A 21435-nucleotide genomic window follows, 5' to 3' on the forward strand; every position below is an offset into this window, starting at 1 on the left:
CTGGAACCCACTCATCTGTTCTGTCCTCCTATATTATCGCCTTTTCCAAAATGCCAAATGAATGAAATTATGTGGTATATAACATTTTAATATTGGGTTCCTTAATTTAGCACAATGAATTTGTGATTCATCCATGCTGCTGTACATAGCAATAGTTTGTTCTTTTTCAATTATTTAGTATTCCATTAGATTGACTTAGTTTTGCATAATAAATTAACCTTAATTTCTTGAGATAAAACTGAATTTGTCATAGTATAAATTCGTTATCTTTTGTTATATATTGCTAGATTGATTTGATATTCTTAGTTAACAAATGTGTCTTTGTTTATAAGGTATATTGCTCTCTAAATTTCCTTTCTTATAATGGCATTGCTAAGTTTGATATCACTAATATCTTTTTTTATTTTATTTATTTATTTTTGGCTGCATTGGGTCTTCCTTGCTGCACGTGAGCTTTCTCTAGTTGCGGCAAGTGGGAGCTACCCTTTGTTGCGGTGCACAGGCTTCTTACTGTGGTGGCTTCTCTTGTTGCGGAGCACAGGCTCTAGATGCGCAGGCTTCAGTAGTTGTGGCACACAGGCTCAGCAGTTGTGGCTCGCGGGCTCTAGAGCACAGGCTCAGGAGTTGTGGCACACGGGCTTAGTTGCTCCGCGGCATGTGGGATCTTCCCGGACCAGGGGTCAAACCCTGGTCCCCTGCATTGGCAGGCAGGTTCTTAACTACTGTGCCACCAGGGAAGCCCCCAGATGTTGGTTTTTAAATGTCACTTCCAACTAAAAGATATGAGGTTTGGGACTGGGAAAGTAAAAGGTGAGCCCGAAATATTTTGTTGCATCAGAAATCAAAGATGTGTTCATATACTAAAAGGGATACATTAAAAGGGTACAGAGATTACCTGAAAGGACTTTCCTGGTGATATTCAGGACAAATTAAAAATAATAATCATAATGGCTTATAATACATTGACCAAAAAAATGAATCAATACAACCAGAAAGATACTTTTTATGAAAGACAAGAGGCTATGTGTGAGAGAGAGAACTTCCTTACAGAATAAAAGAAATGGACAAATTCACCATTTTGCAATTAACAATATAATAAATAATTTTTTTAATTTTATGAACAAATATTAAAATCAGAACTAGGAAAGAAACAGTCATATTTGGAGACTTCAACACCTATATCTCATAAATTGATAAAACAAGCAGAAAAAAGTCAGTAAAGAGATAAAAGATATGAACAACACTGTCAATCAACTTGACTAATTGCAAATTATAGAACACAATAGCAAACAATACACATCTATTTCAAGTGCACAAGGAATATTCACAAAGATACCATATGCTCAACCAGAAGGTAAGTCTTCATTAATTATGAAATGATATTAAATTATCTTCATTTGCAATGATATACCCAAAAAACCCTCAAATATTTGCATATTAAATAATCACTTCTAAATAACATGTGGATCAAAAAATGTATTACAGCAGAAACTAGAAAATATTTTGAACTCAATAATAATTAAAATACAACATATCTAAATTTGTGGAGCACAGAAAGAGTACTGATTAAAGGGAAACATATAACTTTAAATGCTTATATGCTTGTATTAAAAAAGGAAGGTGTAAATAGAACTAAACTTTCATTTAAGAAAATGAAAACAAATGAAAATGAATAAATTAAGCGCAAAGGATGTAGAATGAAGAAATGATAAAGATAAGAACTGAAATACAAATAGATATTAAATATTTCCAGCTGACACCCCCCTTCAAATTGGCTGGAATTTCTATCTTCTCATTCATTCATTTGTTCACACAACCTACATTTATTTTGCAACACTCTGACCTTGGCACTGAGTGAGATGCTTTGGAAAAGCAGTGATTACAGTTCCTTCCCTCATTGTACATAGGAAAATAATTATTCAAATAATTAAATCTTTGCTTTTGATCAATTCTATATGAGAACATCAGGATGCAGTGAGATTTTAAAAGGAGGACTGAAGCATCTCTGAAAGATTACAGATTACACAGAAAAAAAAAGAGCACACAGGTAACCCAAAATGCTCAGTTGAATTCATCTAGTACTGCTCAAAGGTTATAGAATTTTAGCTGGAGTGATGTGACCATACAGAGCAAGAACTACAACAGAGTTTCTTGAGACTTGCTCCATTTCTTGCTCCCTCCACTTAAGTCCTTAGTGGTGGTGTGTGATAGTCATTATTGCTGGACATGAATATTCTGGTCCTGTTTCTTTGGGGCACGTGGTAAGATTGTAATTCTGGGGAAAATATAAGTGTGTAATTCACTATGTGCTCTTCCCCCTACCCTGATGGTTATGGAAATTAAGATGAAGCCTCTGTCAGCCTTAGCCCCTAACAGAGAGGATGTAAGACTGAGCTAACTCACAGGGGACATGTGGCATAAGCAAGAAATAAATCTTTGTTGTCAATGAGATAATGGGAATGTATCTTAGTGCAACATAATCTAGCCTACCCTGACTACTACACATTTACATCAGCAAACTACATTAACCTGCCAGAGAAAATGGACATTCAGCTGTTAAGTGACACTGCACCATTTCTCTGCCTCAAATCATCCAGAATTCCTTAAAGCACATTTCTACACAGATTCTTAATCTGCTCTGTTCTGGTCAGGGACAGTGGCAAAGGAGGCCATTAAAGCTCCCCTAAGAAACTAAATACCATTCTAATGTGTTAGGAAATTCACTTATTTTACCATGAAAAGAACAATTTCCCTTTATACCTATGCACAATCCCCTATATAGTAAAAGTTTAATAAATAACTGTTAGTGTTTTTTTTTTTAAGAAATAGTCATGCCCTGTACTGTTAGTGTTTTATTAGATCATCTCTGTTAGCTCATAGGAAGTAATTAAGATGAAGCATAACGATAAGTTAAGAATGTGACATACCATTTTTTTTCAAAGAGCCAAAAATATAAGTAACAGAATACTAAACAGTGGTCAATGGGCTTAAGTAATTAACCACATCAGTAATTAAATAGGCTTAGTGAGGTGAAACTAATGACTAAATTTCAGAATCTATTATATCAAAATGGAGGATAATTCTTGTTTATGTGGTGTTACTCTGGTATCACTGAAATAATTTAACTCTCTAATGACCTTTTCATTTAGGTTTGATTAATTCTATATCATGGCATTAGCTCATGCAGTGAGCCTTACTGCCATGGTAGATTCTATAATTACCTAGCAGAATCAAGGCCTGTAAACACTCAGAACTGCAATAGAAAATGTCATCACCTGGAAGTGCTTTGGCATTGGGAGACAGATACAGGGCAAAATTATCTATTATCCATACCTCAATCTAATACTGAGGTATCAGAGGGTATTAAAATGTACTTACATTCTCCAATAACTTTAAATTAGCCAAGGTTATAAGTAACAATACTCTAATGCAAACAACTTGATTGCTTTTCAAAGAAATAATTTGTTTTCCTTTCTTTTCACTTATGCATTGGTTTTAGCTTTTGGCTGCTTTTCCAGATCCTCTGGTCACACATTACCCTCAGGGATGCTCTAGGCTGATAAAAACGTGGGCATACAGAGCTGCCAAACACTTTAAGAAACCATCAATCTATTACTGTAAAAGATGAACAGTGCTTAAATTTACAGAAAAGATGTTGGAGACTTGCAAAGAAGCCCAGAACAGGAAAATATCTAGAAATTTATAACAGAAAGTATTTCCAAAAGAAAATGAAGTGCATATTCTGTTTTTCAGGTAGTATATGGAAAAGTTAATTTTCAAGGAGCCTGAGTCAGACTCGAAATAGTAAAGCTCTGCAAGCAAAATGCTATCTTAAATGTCTAGCTCTTAAGTAAATAATTAGGTAATATTTTAACACCTTAAGTTTACAAATTATTTTCACATTTGATCCTCACAACAATTCTGAGGAGGAATGAATAGTGTCATTCTCCTTTCATGGAAGAGGATGCTGAGGCCAGAATGTAGCACAAGTGACAACTGAGGTCTTTAACTAGTAAATGTCAGTGTCAGAGTGGTGTCAGTACAAAAGCCCAGGCCCTGGCCAGAATATACCTGAGACCCCAACCCAACTATATTCTCTAACAGCTATGTGACATTGGTACTATTTCCAAACTCTTCTGGGCCTCATTTTCCATAGCTACAAATGTGGATAATACCTACTTCAAGGAATTGTTACAGAATTAAATAAGGGAATAAGAGAAAATTTTAATAATTATCAGTAGTATGCTGACAAATAAACAACAGGCTCTCTGAAGAAAAAAGTACGTATATAAGTTTATTATAAATGTTATTGACATGAATGTGTAGCACACAATTAGCAATTAATGGTAAAATACACAATACTTATTATTGTAAATTCTACATAACCAATTGGTTCTACCAATGCTTCCACTGATATTTTCCAAACTCTTGTAGTGATAGACAAATTATGGCTTCAATTCAACCAGGATTTGGCAAAAAGAGTCAGATCCCAATCTACCATCTCTTTCCCCAATAAGTGCCTCATCATTAAATCTGATATGCGACATCAAAGCTGGTTGATACTTTTGTTTACTATAACAAGTTAGGAGGAAAGTGAAACAACTAAGATGTGTGTCAGAATCTTATTTGCTCATGAATGACGTGCATCACATCTTTGCTGAATCAGATAATAGTTTTCAAAAGATAAATATTTCCTTAATTTTATATTCTTCATAATGTAACTGCATGACACACTTTCCATTTTAATTTTCATCATTAACATTTCTCAACATTAGACAATCAACAAAACAATAAATCAATACCTGATTTGTAGCATTTGCCAGCCATGGGTAATTTGAGCTGCCAATATGATGTCACTGAATACAGAGCTGAAAAGATATGTCTAGTAGTGCACTGTTATACAGGATTTCCGCCACAGATACAATAGGTATGGATAACCTCGAGAACATAATAGTAAAATGAAAAATAATTTGGAAGTGATTGAGCTTTGAGTGTTTTAATTTTGCTTTTAATTTTTAGCTAAGTGAAGGTTTATACAATTTAATTTTTAATAATGGATGTTTCTAACAACTGCTCTGAAAAATTCTTGAAAATTTAACAATGAGCTCTTTCAGGTGAGCCAGTACTAGCTGGCTACAGCACAACACTGGAACCCACTGCATATTATGCTCAGTGAATATATATTTTCTTCCCTTTTTTTTCTTTTGTCTTCTTAGCTTTCTACCCATTCTCCTTTTATCAATCAAAGATGCCATCCAGCTCAATTCAGCATTGCTTTTGGGGGAAGAAGAGTTTAAAACTTCCTCTTAATTTTTTTCTTGTTATTATTCTCTATCTCTACGATTGACCCAGCCTGTGTCTTTAAAGAGAAAAAGGCCAAAATGAGGAGAGAGGATTTTTGATGTCCAGATCAGCACCAATTTCCTGAGCTATGTGCTGCCTTTCTGTCTGTCTGAGCAGGAGTTCCAGCGGCCTCATCTTTGGAGGTAGGTCATAAAACCCAGTAAGGAGACACATGATAAAAGATTTAGGCCTCTCTTATTAACACATAACTGTTAGAAAGTAATGGCAAATTAGGAAACATTAACAATAGATGATACTTAACTATAAATGCCTTGACAAGTGTGAGTTTGAACTTTTATTCTTAATGTGTTCCAGGGTTTAAAATGCGCTTTTAGAGTTACAATAAAACCTGGGGTGGTTTTTTTTTGTAGTTTCAATATCAATTCAATTCTCATCTGCAGTCTCATCCTTAGGTCTTTAAAATAAGAGCATTTGGAAAAAAGTAAATCACAGAGAAGGGCAATCTCGATATGCAATAAGCAACAAAGATAAAAACGGATGGGTAATCCTTAAGTGGAAAAGCATCATTGTAAGAAATGCTCAAAGAGGATTTCTTTCACTCATAAATAGGTCATATTCATGGGGATTTGCACCAACATAAGCACTTTAAAAAGATTGTATATAATCCCTTCTTGGAACTGACATTTAGAATCAAGTCCTCTACCCAACTCTTAGGCCTCCAAAGATATAAAAAGTGGTCACATTTTCTACCAACACGTGGAAACTCATTTCTGATTTGTGTATCTGTCTGTTGAGGCAGTAGGTACTTGTGACTGATATAAGTGGAGTAAAGTAGCTCTGTAACCTTGGTCTTTGAACTTCTGATTTCAATTCAATCCAATCAAATAGAGCAGAAACTCATCAGCAATATAGCACCAAAATTTCATTCTATGTAATATGTATAATATATTACAGTGGTATTATATATCTTATTTTCTTTAAAATGTACCCAGAGATATGAAATTTGTATAGGGCCTAGCCCTATAAACTACGCAAATGAGAACATAATCATTGACCCCTTGTAGAACACATAGAATACAGTCATCACAGCATGCAGCACACAGTAGTGGTCTATTGGCATTTGTGACTTTATACTCCACATTGTTAACTTATTGGAAGCACAGATTTTGTTTGTTTTGAATTTGTAACATTAAGGCTTATCAGAACTGTTGGCAAGTACTAGGTGCCTAATAGACATATGATGACTGAGAGAAAAAAAACGTTATTGTAAAGATACGGGGAATATCTTTGGATGTGCAAAATGAGACGTTACCCACAAGAGGATTATTTCGTTAAAAAAAATTTAGTAATGGTAGTTGGTAGTGGGGGAGCATGAACCAGATGGAAAATAACTATCTTAAAAGATTGTGCAGTAAACAGTGAATGTGTTCCAGTGAGTGGGCATGTGTGAATGTGTACAGTCCGCTTAGAACAGATCGTCCATCCCTGGCTCCAATAAACTCAGAGTATCAAATCATCTAGGTAACATGAATTGATAAAAAATTATGACATTAGTTAAGTTTATTTTGGTACAGAGAAGAACTTGCTTTCAAAATGTAACAAAGTAAAAAGTCAAGAAAGAGGTTTACTTCTCTGAAATAAAAATGAAACACTTTGAACACTGATTATTCAGAATATCCATATTAATTAAATGACAGATTAAAGCACTTTAAACTCTTCTCAGAAGTCTGATCTAGCAACCTTGGGAGTTACCTTGTCATTGACAATGCAAACTTTGGGTTGTTTTGAGGGAAAAATAAATAAAGCAAATTAAAAAAAAAAAAAACCTCTAGTGATCCATGTGTTAGTACATAAGAATTTTTGAGGGATGGGAGTCCCAGCAGGGGAAACAAGCAGTTCAACCTCCCACAAGGAAAGAGGTGAGACACCCCCCTTTTGCACTGCCTTAAACCCTACAAAGAACTATTCTCTACACACATTACAGCACTTATTTGTACATTTCCGCAGCAGTCTCGGTACCTGGGAACAAATGGCAGAACATTTTTTCACTCCTCTGAACAGAACTCAACAATTTTAACAGCAGGAGTTCAAGTGTTTTATCAACAGCATGCTACTATCTACTCTGAAGAAAAATAAAGAGAAGAAAAAAAGAAAGCCCTCAAAAACAAAACCCCTTAAGGAATGTAGTATGAATGTTTAGTGAACTATGTGTTTAGAATAGAAAATTGTCACAGCATGCAAGAAGATGGCAGTCATTCAGAATGGCAGAGAAATTATCTTTGTGCCTTTCTGAGCTTCCAAATACACCCTATACTTTATTCTACCTGTGTGTAAGGTATAAGAATACACTGGAAAACAACTGCTTCATTTGGGTTGCCTAGTCTGAGCCTTGTTGACTTCACCACTGGTCATCATCCAGAAAAATCATAATGACTCATCTCTCAATGTCACCAAGCCATAACAATCTGTGACCCTAGTAAATTGTCACAGATCAATAGATTGACCCTTTGCTCAATGTAAACCCTAATGTCACTGCTGAATTCAGATAGGATTCTTGCCTAAGTTTCTTCACTCCAGAAAAAACTCAGAGTCACATAGCCATCCCAAATTTTACAAAGAGATGGAATGGAATAACAAAATATAAGGAAAAACTGGCGACTTCTGTTCAAGACCCAAGTAAGTGCTCGGTACATAGAAATCTTAAGTATTGCGACAATTGTAAATATTGGGTTGGCCAAAAAGTTCGTTTGGGTTTTTCCATAAGATGTCACGGAAAAACCCAAATGACCTTTTTGGCCAACACAGTACTTCAGAATTTCCAGTGAACTTATGATATTGTGTTAAAATCTGCTTTGGCCTCTCAGTCTTAGTTAATACTTTTATTTCATCATATAAATTGATTTATTATTTTATAAATGTTTATGCCTTAAATAAATGCACCAGAATGCAAATATTAGGAGTTCTAGACAAGACTCATCTCCTCACTTTTAGGAACTCATTGTTTACCTGAAAGCCAAGATCTTGGTACTAAATATATTAAGAAGGTACATGACATAACAAGCAATATGAGAATCACCAGTAGAGAGAACAAAGTCAAGATCTAGATGAACAGTTAAGTAAATAAATGCCATGAATTCACCGTTACGAAAATGTCATGATCAGGTATAATAAAGAATGGATCTTGAAAGATAATATTTGGATGAATAGAGGTTAAAGAAGAAGGCATTTTTAATGTGGGCCTAATGAAAATGAACCTGGTTTGTATAGAGACATGGAGGTGACAAAGCTGATTACAACTAGTGGTATATAAAGATGTTCTTAGAGGTAACATTTGAAAAGTAAATTGGATTTAGATTGCAAAGTGACTTGAATTTCATCTTGAGCTATAAATTTTAGTATTATTAAGTTGCATCCTACCTTGGTCTGAAATGATTTGAGGTAGTTTACAAAGATGCAGCAAAACCAAGAAAAATAACCTAATTTACACTTCAGGAAAAAAATGAGTCAAAATAAAAATTAAGATTTAAATTAGTGCAGTGTACCTAGGAAAGAAGTTAAGTTTTTAAGAAGCATGCTATAACAAGTTATACATTTGTTAAAAGCGATAGACAAGATTGTTTTCCCACACGAATAGGGAAAATCAGATGAAAGATTTAGTATTATATGGCACAAGTAAACCAAATGCTCAGGAAAATCACAACTGAAACTAAGACCAAAGACCTCAAAAAGAAGTCAGTGAATAATATGATAAACAAATAACATCCTCAACAACACAGCAGAAAATTTGACAGAACAATTTTCCAGAAATTCCCCTAACATAGGTCAATGACAGATTCTAAAGCACAGTGGAGTAATGTCTTTGAGGGATGATTCTGCCCAGATATGTTTTACATTGATTGCCTGACTCACAAGAATATGAGGTTAAAAGTCATGAGAGACTTTGAAACAGGACAGCTACATATTTAAAGGCAGACATCTGCTGTAAGACTTCCTCCAGACGCCCTCTTGGTAGACAAAATACAGGACCTTTGGAATAGTTTCATATATCAGCTTGTGGACATTGCCCTTACAATTTCTTTTAACCCTAGCTCTGTAAAAGACACAATTCATTCTCAAGAAAAGTATGTTTCTCTTCCATGAGTTGCTAACCAAGTCTTGGAGAAACATGGGTTTTAAGGTAAATGCAGGGTTGCGGAAACCATCCATCAGAACTTGGAAAGTTTTAACCTGGGAAGATAAGCACTGGATTGTCAAGAGCGCTCTTTGCTTTTAAATTTGTGATGCAGATTTGCATTTACTTCATACCCTATGCATGATTTGAAGGTCTGCCTGTTGGAAATGGCTGTCCTTTCTGAAAAAGGTGCTACTGTAATGGCAATAAGGAAAATAGGTCATGAATTAATAATCTTGCTTGGTGGAAGTTTCATGACACCTGCCAACACTACACACAAAGAAAGCTTTTCTCAGTCCTTCGCTGTCATGCCTGGCGGATTAACTCATATATTTTACAAAAGAAGTGCTCCATACTGTAATCATTTCCATCTTCTGACATCTGCTTCATGCATATCTTTGTCAATCTAAGATATGCCACTTGTCAGTTATAAGTGAATCAGGGTGTATAAAAATGCAAAAATACCACTTTACATTAGGGAGGTGTAGAGGGCCTTAGCAGAACTTGACAAAAGTCACCAAATATAAATTGTAACCTTTACTCTGAAGCTGACAACTTAAAATTTCTCACCACAGGGCTTGTTGGACAGTCTAAAAATGAATAAGAAATCTAATTTACCTGAATTGTGATATAAATTTTGTTAATCTTGTGTGGTTTTTTTGAACAGTATAAAATTTTATTTTAACTATTAACTATTTTACAGGGATATATGTTACATTTTATTTCTTTCTATTATTTATTTTATATATAAAGGCCTTTATATTGTGACCTAAATATCATGAAAAGATATAACTCCTTTCAATATGATGAATAATACTCCCTGTTAAATGTGGTTACCTTTTTCAAAAACCATAGAAAATTGAAATAAAATTATTTAGTAAAATTGATAACAATTCTTTAAGATAATAATATGCTATGTTAGTTAGGGCAAAGTTATGTAAGGTCCAAAATGGAATATGGTACTATAGTTCAAAGAGTTAAATCATTTCATAAGCAACAATATCTTTGTTAAACTTACAGCATTGCTATAATAGAATGTCTTTGAAATAGCTCTCCTAAAAAAAGTCAAATAAAGCTATGATTATGAAAATGGGCTATGAATAATGTTATTGAGGAATCTATCAAATTAATAAGTGGTTTGTTATTTCTTAGTTACAATTTTGCTAGACATACTAGGATTATCCACACTTGCTATATATATCCTTATAGTTCTGATAATCATCTAATAGAAACTACAAATATAAATAAATATATTTGACTCAGAGAGATTTTTCTTTTGCTCCTTTTGCACATAAATACAAATCATAGTGTATAATCTCTCCCACATGCGTACTAAAGAAACCTTTATTTTCTTTAAGTGTGTGTTAGTGTGTGTGTATGTATCTGTGTGTAAAATCAAACTGTGATATACCAGGTAGGTGATTTTTTTTAAATGGACAAAGTAATAAATTTTATTCTCCTAGTGCCATCAAAATGTGCACAGAAAAAAAACTTACCTTGTCCTTAGCCCACTGTTCCCTAAACATTTGGAAAGAAAAAAGATAAAGGGATCATAAAATCAAAAAGTTTTAGACTAAAAAGAAAGTTTCAAAGTAATTAAGACAATGATAACATACTAGTGTCCAAAAGAAAACTGTTTTGACATCTCTTATTAGACTGTCCGTATAATATTTATCTATTCATTTTTAACAACCTGACATATACACCTGTGTGAAGAATACTCTGTAAGGAACTGCAGGTTCTAGAAAGTATAAACTTTGTGGAAGAAAATTTAGAAACTGTGGGTGTATTATAAAGTTAATATACTTCCACATAGTGGAATATTGTGCAGCTATTAAACTTTTACAATACAAAACTGATTATAATGTATAATAAAATGAAAAGAACTTATGAATACGGTACTATTTTATTTTCTATAAGCAGATGCACACATACATGTATTGTAAAGGTAAAAGGAAAAATTAAACAATCTATTATTATCACTGACTGGTTGGAGTAGTTTCTAATCAAACTTACACCTTTCTATATTTCCAAATTTTCTGCAATCAACATGTGCTAATTCTCAAAGAAAAATTTAATGTAGAGTGTTAATATATAATAGAAAAAGCAAGAATTATTCCAGATAACTAACACCCAGGAGGAACATGTATGTACCCCTTAACTCATATCCCTGTACTTGATAAATTTAAACAAATCCATATCAATAATTATGCTAAAAATAAATGAACAGGAATTCTTGTTCTGCATAAGATGGCAAAGCACACGCCACTCTATCTCTCACACTAACTGCAACTATAAAAATGGACAGAATGTGTGAAGCAACTATTCAAAGACACTGAAAAGCATATGGTAGCAGGTACAATAGGTAAGAAGATGAGCATTTGAGTAACCACCAGATCTGTACTGAGGTGACCATTTTTTCCCCTTTGGACTCTCACCATTTGGCCCTGAATGCTGCACAGTTGTAAAAGTGAGTGGCAGAGAGGAGTAATTAAAGCCTCAGCTTTCTGGGCGAAGACTGAAAAAGGAAGTCCCAGGGAACCTAAAAGTACCAGGGAGACCAGACGGAGGGCAGGGTTTGGAAAAGAAACCCTATAAAGTTGGTTATGAGTTCCTGGGCTCACCACCAAGCTGTGCACACGTAGATCCACCCCTGATCAGTGTATCAAAGCTATTGAGAACGGAGCTAACACATAAACTACCAACTAGGTCCCAAACTACTACTGGGTGGTACACACAAGGGACAGATTCAAATACCACTACAAAGGCTTTGAAAACTAAACTGAAATTGGAACCACAGCCCACAAAAAGTATGTTGGAACTCTCAGCATAAACCTAACCAAGTTGACTGCTTACTAGAACAAAAATGTCAGTGTTTTCCTTGGGATTTAAAGTGAATCAGGAAGGTTATAGCATAACATTCAAAATTTGCAAGATACAGGCCCAAATGGTTTTCCATGTGGAAAACTAGGACAATTTCAACTTGCAGGAGAAAAGACAATCAACAGTTTCCAACAACAAAATGACACAGCTGTTGAAAATATCTGAAAAGACTTTAAAGTAGTTAGTAGATAAATGCTCCAGCAATCAGGGACACTCCAGAAATGATGATAAAATATAAATTTTCAGCAAAGAAATAGAAGACATAAAGGAAAAACAAACGGAAGTTTTGTAACTGAAATATACAACACACAAGACAGAAAATTCACTGGGAACGTCAATAACAGAATGAAGATGACAGAGAAGACAGTGTTGAAAATAGATCAATAGAAATGATCCCATCTAAACAACAATCTGCAACTTAAAATAAATAGATTTATTATCTTAGTTTCAGAGTGTTGAGAATCTGGGAGAGGCCAAGCCACATGACGGTCTCAGGTCACTCTTGAAGTTTCAGTTAAAATGGCTGAGGCTGCAGTCATCTGAATGCCTCTCTGAGCCAGCCAGCAAGAGAGCAAGGAGGGCATGCAAGACAGAAAACATAGTCTTTTCGTAACCTAATCAGGGAAGTAATATTCAACAATATTGCCGAATCCCATCCACTAGAAACGAGTCACAAGATCCAGCCCACACTCAAAGAAAGGAAATTGTATAAACATGAATATTACGAGCTGGAATCTTACAGGTTTACCACAGCTTTGCACAGAATTAGGTTGTATGAAGAATATAATAGAAAACATATTTTCTACTGCCAAGAAGGTATCTCTTTGCATTGATATCATTGGTATAACAATTGGAATTAGAGAATTTCATCGAATTGGAACCACTTTATATTTTTAATGCCAGTTCATCTATATGATGTTCCCAAATCGGTCACTCCATTTAAAGATAAGGGTATTAAAACAGCAATTAATGGAAAAAGTGTGTTTGTACCATTACTTCCACCTGTAGTTGTATGTAAGATTTTTAAATGGGGATATTGTATATACATTTTATTTATGGAGACAAAAATCATCTCACCACTTTCCTTTAAAAAGAATGATAAATCTGGAAAGGGAATAAGAAAATAACTAGTCCAACCTCTTGATTTTGTAAGTGAGGAAACTCAGGGTTATTTAAACTGTCACAGCTATTTGATACTAATAAGTCTAGGAAGTGACATGCTGAAACTGACTCGCATGGGCTTGCAAGGCTTAACTGTGAGAAGTCTTCCTAACACCACTTTCAGTGACATCAGGATGGTAGCTTGAAATTGGCCACAATAGGAGTATTTACATCATGGAAGTCTGCAAGCATTACAAACCAGTGTTGTTGTTTTTTTTTCCAGTGTGCTAATTATTAAACATTCACCAGCACAACACTAGTCTTTCTGATCTCTTGTTCCCTATCTGCTATGCACTGGTTGTACATCTTTATCATGAAGATCAAAGCTGCTGAACTAATTTTCTTATATAATGTTTTATCCTCCTCAATCTGACCTGGACTTTGTACATAATGTTTCTTCAGAAGTTATATTCACTCATATGCACTGTTAATGAAAAGCAGGTTTATATACCCATAGTAATTATGGGTCCTGGTGATCTTTGAAAAAGATGGATGCCTAGTTTCTCTATCTCAAATTGTTTGTCACAAGAAAGCAATTACCCTTATTTAATGTCTAGACACTGTGACTATATTTTTAACACTGCTACACAGTATTAGCCATACTCATGGCTCTTTGTGTGATCTATATGACAATTAAATTTTAAAACCTCATTTCTTCATGTTATGCATATTATTACAAACTCTCTTAATTTAACAAACTCTATCTCCTCTGGGGTCAAACAATACAAAACAATACAAAACATAAAGGAGCCCCAAAGTTAATTTTAAAGTAATTTTTTAAAGAATTCATATTATTTGCTTTATCCTACCCTAATTTTTATATTCTTATTTCTTGACCTTTATTATTATTTTTAGTTGCTACATAATATTATAGGGTCATTTCTAATTAGTAACAGCAACAAAGAAAACAAATCTGTCATTCCTGGAATCAGTCAAAATTGTAAGCTATAAAGTTCCAGCTCTTTGAGTTTATTTAAGGAGTTTCAATAAAATTGTTTCTATATGAAGTATATTTATAGTAGAGATTTGGTAGCATAATTATTCTCTAAAAACTTGCATTACTGTAATTAACTACCACATGCTGGTTATCACCAGGATCCCTTCTTATAGCCATAGTGATTTCCTTATTAAATGAAGCAAACCTGCTCTGTGTGTGCACGTGTGTGTTTGTGTGTGTGCGTGCGCGTGTGTGTGTATGTGTGTGTGTTTGTGTGTGTTTTCAAAAGTTATCCAGAAACTCTCACCAACCCCACAGCTACAGATCTGGTCCAGCCAACATCTCTTATTTAGATCGCGGTAATTATCCTTGTCTTAGTCCATTCAGGCTGCTATAACAAAATAAAACAGACGGGGTAGCTTATAAACAACAGAAGTTTATTTCTCACAGTGCTGGAGGCTGGAAGTCCAAGACTGAGGGGTAACATGACTGCATTCTGGTGAGGGTGCTCTTCCTGGTTCATAGCTGGTTACTTCTCACTGTGTCCTCACATGGTGGAAAGGATAGGGATTTCTGGGGTGTTTCAATTATAAGGCACTAATGCTATTCTCATGAAGACTCCACCCTCATGACTTAAGCACCACCCAAAGCCCCCCGCTCCTAACACTATCATTTTGGTGGTTAGGATTTCAACATTTGAACTTTGTGGACACAAACAGTCAGACCATAGCAGTCTTCTAACTACTTTCCCTGTTTTTATTCTTGCCTTCCTACAAGTCAATTCTCCACACAACAGCCAGAGTCAACATTTAAAAGGTATATGAGATCTGCTGAATCCCACAATGACTTCCCATCTCACTCACAGCAAAAGCCCACAGTCCATATAATGGCTTACAAAGCCTACGTGATTTGACCTGTGTCTTCTCTGACCTCATCTCCTTCTCTCTCCTTGACTCGATCTGCTCCAGCCACACTACCCACCATGTTTTGTTTTGTATTGTTTTTGCAAATACTGCAGTCATGTTTGCATCTTGGATATTTCCATTAGCTATAATCCCTCTGCCTGGAATGTTTTTCTTTCTAATATTTGCATAGCTCACTCTCTCACTTCTTTAAGGTTTTTGCTTAAACATGTTCTTAGTGAATCATGGCTGATGGCTGATTACCATGTCTAAAAATGTAACTTGCCCAAATCTCTCTCCTTCTGCTCTCACTTTTCCAGAATATTTATAATTTACTAACTTACTATAATTTAGCTGTTATGTTAATGTTTATTGTCTGTCACCCAGACCACAGTATAATATATATATGTATTTATATACTGCCTTAAGTTAATATTTTTGAAGAAAAGAAGAAAGAAAAAAGAAGGAAGGTAACCACAAAAGTAAAATACAAGAAAAAGTAGTGAATATAGACATTGGTAAACATGTTGGTGAATCTATTTAATTATAGACTCTAAAAACAAATTAATAATGAGGATTAATAGGAGAGGATAGAGCTAACAGACCTGGTAACATAACAATAGCATGAAAATAATAGAAAGAGATTAGTGTTTCCATATTTTTAGTCCCTTGCATTATTATGCAAGATCATATAGACGTTAACTAGCTTTAGGTATCTTTAAGACTAGAATGTGGTTTAAAATATAAGGCTCTCCAGTTTCTAAAATGGATTTTAGGCAAAAATTAACATAAGCAAAAAGAGAAATTGACAAATCTGTAAATACAGTTAGGGATTTTACAGATATATTCCTCAGAAACTGAACATCAAACAGACAAAACAATAATGAGATTGTTGAAAATATAAAAGGTGAAATTATTAAGCTGTACCTTATAAACATGTAGACCACCTTCATGGAAAAAAAAAGAGAAAATAAATCCTTTTAGTCACAAAGTATGCCTATGTACGAAAGAATATCTTATATAAACTATTTTCTCTCACCACAATGTTATAAAGAGTCAAAATAGGACACAGACACACACACACACACACACACACACACACACACACACACACAAAATACTGAAAATACACTTCTGAATAATCCACTGCCCAAAGGCTAAATTAGAATGAAACTTATGAATTGGATCTACATAAAAATGAAAGCAATAGAGATTAAAATGTGTAAATGTGTCTAAAGCAGTACAAAGAAAAAAATGTTTAACTTTGATACACATATAATAAAGACTAAAAATTAATGAACTAAGTGGCCAAATCAAGAAGCTAGAGACAGAACAAGAGAGAAAACCCTGAGAATGAAGAGATTATAATAGTAAGAGTAGAAACTATTTTTTTAATGGGAAGGCTAGAGAAGATCCAAAAAATAAAAAAGCTTTAAAAATAATAAAAAGTAAAAGAGGCAAGACTGATCAACAGTATTAACAATTTTTTTAGGTTTTGGAAAGTTGAAGGAGACATACGTATAAATAGAGCAGAGATTTAAAAGCATCAAAAGAAAATATATGGAAAAATTATGCAAATAAGATTGAAACTTATATTGAAAGAACAATTTTCAAAATTATTAGCAAATTGACTTGAGCAAATAGAAGGCCAAAATTAAACTATAAACATTAAAAAATTGAGGAAGCGGCAAAATTCTATTAATTACAAAAGGATGAGGCCCTGGTAGATTTAAAGAATTTTACCAACCTTATATGATTCATATGATTTTTATTATATTCACTATGTCGTACATCATCACCACTACCTAGTTCTAGAACATTTTCATCACCCCAAAAGAAATCGTGTACCTATTTGTACTCAGTCCCAATTTCCCTCTCTCCTCATCCCTTGACAATCACTACTTAACACTTGTTTTTAAATTATGATTATTAACATAAGTGAGAGTGTTCACATAGATAGACTTGAACAAATCCAATTTGGAAGGCAAAAGAAGTGTTTTCTTCACTGCTCTCTACTTCAGGTTAACTTTAAGTAGTAATCAACATGAAAAGTTTTCCATTAAAAAGAATGGTTTATTTATCAAGTGAATTTCTCTCCTGGTAATAGTATAATTAAAAATTTTAATAGGCACATTTCGAAGTTCAGTTCTTGAAGAGTCAGTTAAATATAAATTCATAATGCCACCTTGTACTGTGCTGCATTTTTGAGATTGTAGAAATGTGAATGCACTAGTATATCATAAGTTATTGAATTCAGTCAACATAATATAGGTGTACTGAGTAATTATGACAGTATGCAAATCTCTTGAAATGGGCTAATGTATAAGCAGCATTCATCCTACTTCAGCATAACCTAGTTTACTGTTTCTGTTAGGCAAGGAAGAAATTTGAACCTTCTTCTGAGGAGTATCCCAGTCTATATCTGAACTCCAACTCTACTGGGTCTGCAGACAAGCATCACCTCCCCCAAGAAACCTCATCTGATTATCCCACACACTGACCTTTCTTTTTTGTAATTCCTCTTCAGCACTTATTCATTTTAGACACCTAATGGAACACTGTGCTACAGCTGAATTGTGCTAACAAAAGCAATGAGAGTGATGGGATATTTTTTAACCTAACAGATCTTTTACACCCAAATATTTTAGCACTAGAGTCTCTGCAGAAACAATGCCCTCATTTCAGTGATGCTGCCGTGACCCCAGTCACTCTGTTAACTCCTGTTACACACCATCAAGGGCATTTTCATATGATGCACTGACATTTTCTCTGGTGAAGATTCATGTCCTCCCACAAAATAGCTTTCCTTCCTCATCTTGTTTTTAATCTCATCTATCTACACTGACAATAGTGCTTACTTCAGAGTCTAACCTATAATTTACTCAATAATTTGGGGGGAAAATTTTTTTCCTCCAAGAAGAAGTTGAGTTTATAAACTTTTTTACAAATTGAGCTATAATTCCTCAATGAAAATGCCTCAAAATCACTACACATTGAAGGATTCCTAAGGCATGGGTCTCTCCTTCTAGGAGTTCCTAAACTAATTGGAAAAGCAAGCTATATAAGACCCATTTGAAATGACATGCTTTATTTTTTAGTAAATATATCATTTATATGTACCTATTAATACAACTGACAGTTGCCTGGCATTGGTACTGGAAAATCAGAAATAAAAGATACAGTCAATGACTTATTATCTGGTATGGAATGTAGAAAGGTGCTTTATTGAAGTAAAATTTCAGAAACCAGAGACACAGGCTAAAAACTGAAGTCAGGAGAAATGAAAGATTAAGGAAAATATTAGGTTGGTTTGTCTCCCATATTGTTTAAGGAAACTGGGAAGAAACTGTTATACCTAATAGGAGTAAGAGGAAATGAACAGTCTCAAAGTTCCCAATTTCTGATGATTAGAAAAAATATAACCTCTATTAAAAAAAAACCCTACAGCATGATACTACCTAAACATATATGCTAAATGACTCTTCAAGTAATTGAATGACTCTTTATATCCCTTCTCAAAATTTTAAATCCCATGAGGTCAAAGAGTATATTTTGTTGACTCACAAGTAGTATATGCTCAACAAAATTTGATGAATAACTTTTGGGAATGAGTGATTAGATTCATTGATACTAATTCTTAACTCAATACTTGGTCAAGGCAAGTAATACTGCAGACTAAATGTGAAAGACAGAGAGCAGTTAGGCCAATAGAAAAGCAAGACATTGAAGATGGATCGTCTAAAAGTTGACACTAATGTAGAGATTTTAATTACTGTCTCAGAAAAAATGATAGATGTTCCCCTTGCCCAAGAGTTAGGGATAGGCAAAGCAATCTACAGATTCAATGCAATCCCTATCAAACTACCACTGGCATCCTTCACAGAACTAGAACAAAAAATTTCATAATTTGTATGGAAACACAAAGGACCCCGAATAGTCAAAGCAATCTTGAGAAAGAAAAATGGAGCTGGAGGAATCAGGCTCCCTGACTTCAGACTATACTACAAAGCTACAGTAATCAAGACAGTATGGTGCTGGAACAAAAACAGAAAGATAGATCAATGGAACAGGATAGAAAGCCCAGAGATAAACCCACGCACATATGGTCACCTTATCTTTGATAAAGGAGGCAAGAATATACAATGGAGAAAAGACAGCCTCTTCAATTAGTGGTGCTGGGAAAACTGGACAGGTACATGTAAAAGAATGAAATTAGAACACTCCCTAACACCATACACAAAAATAAACTCAAAATGGTTAAAGACCTAAATGTAAGGCCAGACACCATCAAACTCTTAGAGGAAAACACAGGCAGAACACTCTATGACATAAATCACAGCAAGATCCTTTTTGACCCACCTCCTAGAGAAATGGAAATAAAAACAAAAATAAACAAATAGGACCTAATGAAACTTCAAAGCTTTTGCACAGCAAAGGAAACCATAAACCAGACTAAAAGACAACCCTCAGGATGGGAGAAAGTATTTGCAAATTAAGCAACTGACAAAGGATTAATCTCCAAAACATACAAGCAACTCATGCAGCTCAATATCAAAAAAACAAACAACCCAATCCAAAAATGGGCAGAAGACCTAAACAGACATTTCCCCAAAGAAGACATACAGATAGCCAACAAATACATGAAAGAATGCTCAACATGATTAATCATTACAGAAATGCAAATCAAAACTACAATGAGGTATCATCTCACACCGATCAGAATGGCCATCATCAAAAAATCTACAAACAATAAATGCTGGAGAGGGTGTGGAGAAAAGGGAACCCTTTTGCACTGTTGGTGGGAATGTAAATTGATACAGCCACTATGGAGAACAGCATGGAGGTTCCTTAAAAACTAAAAAGAGAACTACCATTCGACCCAGCAATCCCACTACTGGGCATATACACTGAGAAAACCATAATTCAAAAAGAGTCATGTACCAAAATGTTCATTGCAGCTCTATGTACATTAGCCAGGACATGGAAGCAACCTAAGTGTCCATCGACAGATGAATGGATAAAGAAGATGTGGCACATATATACAGTGGAATATTACTCAGCCATAAAAAGGAATGAAACTGAGTTATTTGTAGTGACGTGGATGGATCTAGAGACTGTCATACAGAGTGAAGTAAGTCAGAAAGAGAAAAACAAATACTGTATGCTAACACATATATATGGAATCTAAAAAAAAAAAAACCGTGGTCATGAAGAACCTAGAGGCAAGATGGGAATAAAGACACAGACCTATTAGAGAATGGACTTGAGGATATGGGGAAGGGGAAGGGTAAGCTGGGACAAAGTGATAGAGTGGCATGGACATATAAACACTACCAAACATAAAATAGATAGCTAGTGGGAAGCAGCCGCATAGCACAGGGAGATGAGCTCAGTGCTTTGTGACCACCTAGAGGGGTGGAATAGGGAGGGTGGGAGGGAGGGAGATGCACGAGGGAAGAGATATGGGGACATATGTATATGTATAACTGATTCACTTTGTTATAAAGCAGAAACTGACACACCATTGTAAAGCAATTATACTCTAATAAAGATGTTTAAAAAAGTCAATTAACACTTATTGTGTATGTTGTTTGTGCTATATACATATTCTTACAACAAAGTAAGTTAGAGAAAAGAAAATATTATTAAGAAAAATCATAAGGAAGAGAAAATATATTTTAAGTACGGTACTGTATTTATTGATACTGAGAGTTTGCATTGTCTGTTTACAGGATGAATTATCTGTCAGTACTTACATCAATATTTTCTTATATGATACAAAACACTGTAGATGTCATACATGTTACTAACACTAGACATCAAAAATACAAGATAATGAGGAAAAAAAGATTAAAAAAAGAAGAGTCAGGGATAGGAACTGAACAACTAGTGGGGACTTTTATTTCTTCAGAGACTCAAGAGATCTGGGCTTGGAGACTACTCTATGTGAATGGCATGGGACCATAGAGAATACTAGTGACAACTAATAGAGAAGCAGTGTTTCACTGTGTTTGAGTTCATGGGGTATTAATTTAATGTGCTTAATACAGAGCAAAGTGAAGATGGGCAATTTATGA

The 21435-nt window shown here is 34.5% G+C and overlaps 1 protein-coding gene across 1 annotated transcript in view; it reads right to left on the bottom strand.

Annotated features, from left to right (window-relative positions):
- Positions 1-21435, bottom strand: part of DNAJB9 (DnaJ heat shock protein family (Hsp40) member B9) — a 421139-nt gene that overhangs the window by 17231 nt on the left and 382473 nt on the right. The gene's annotated exons all lie outside the window — the stretch shown is intronic.

This window comes from Phocoena sinus, chromosome 9 (assembly GCF_008692025.1).
Source record: "Phocoena sinus isolate mPhoSin1 chromosome 9, mPhoSin1.pri, whole genome shotgun sequence".
Taxonomy (NCBI): Eukaryota; Metazoa; Chordata; class Mammalia; order Artiodactyla; family Phocoenidae; genus Phocoena; species Phocoena sinus.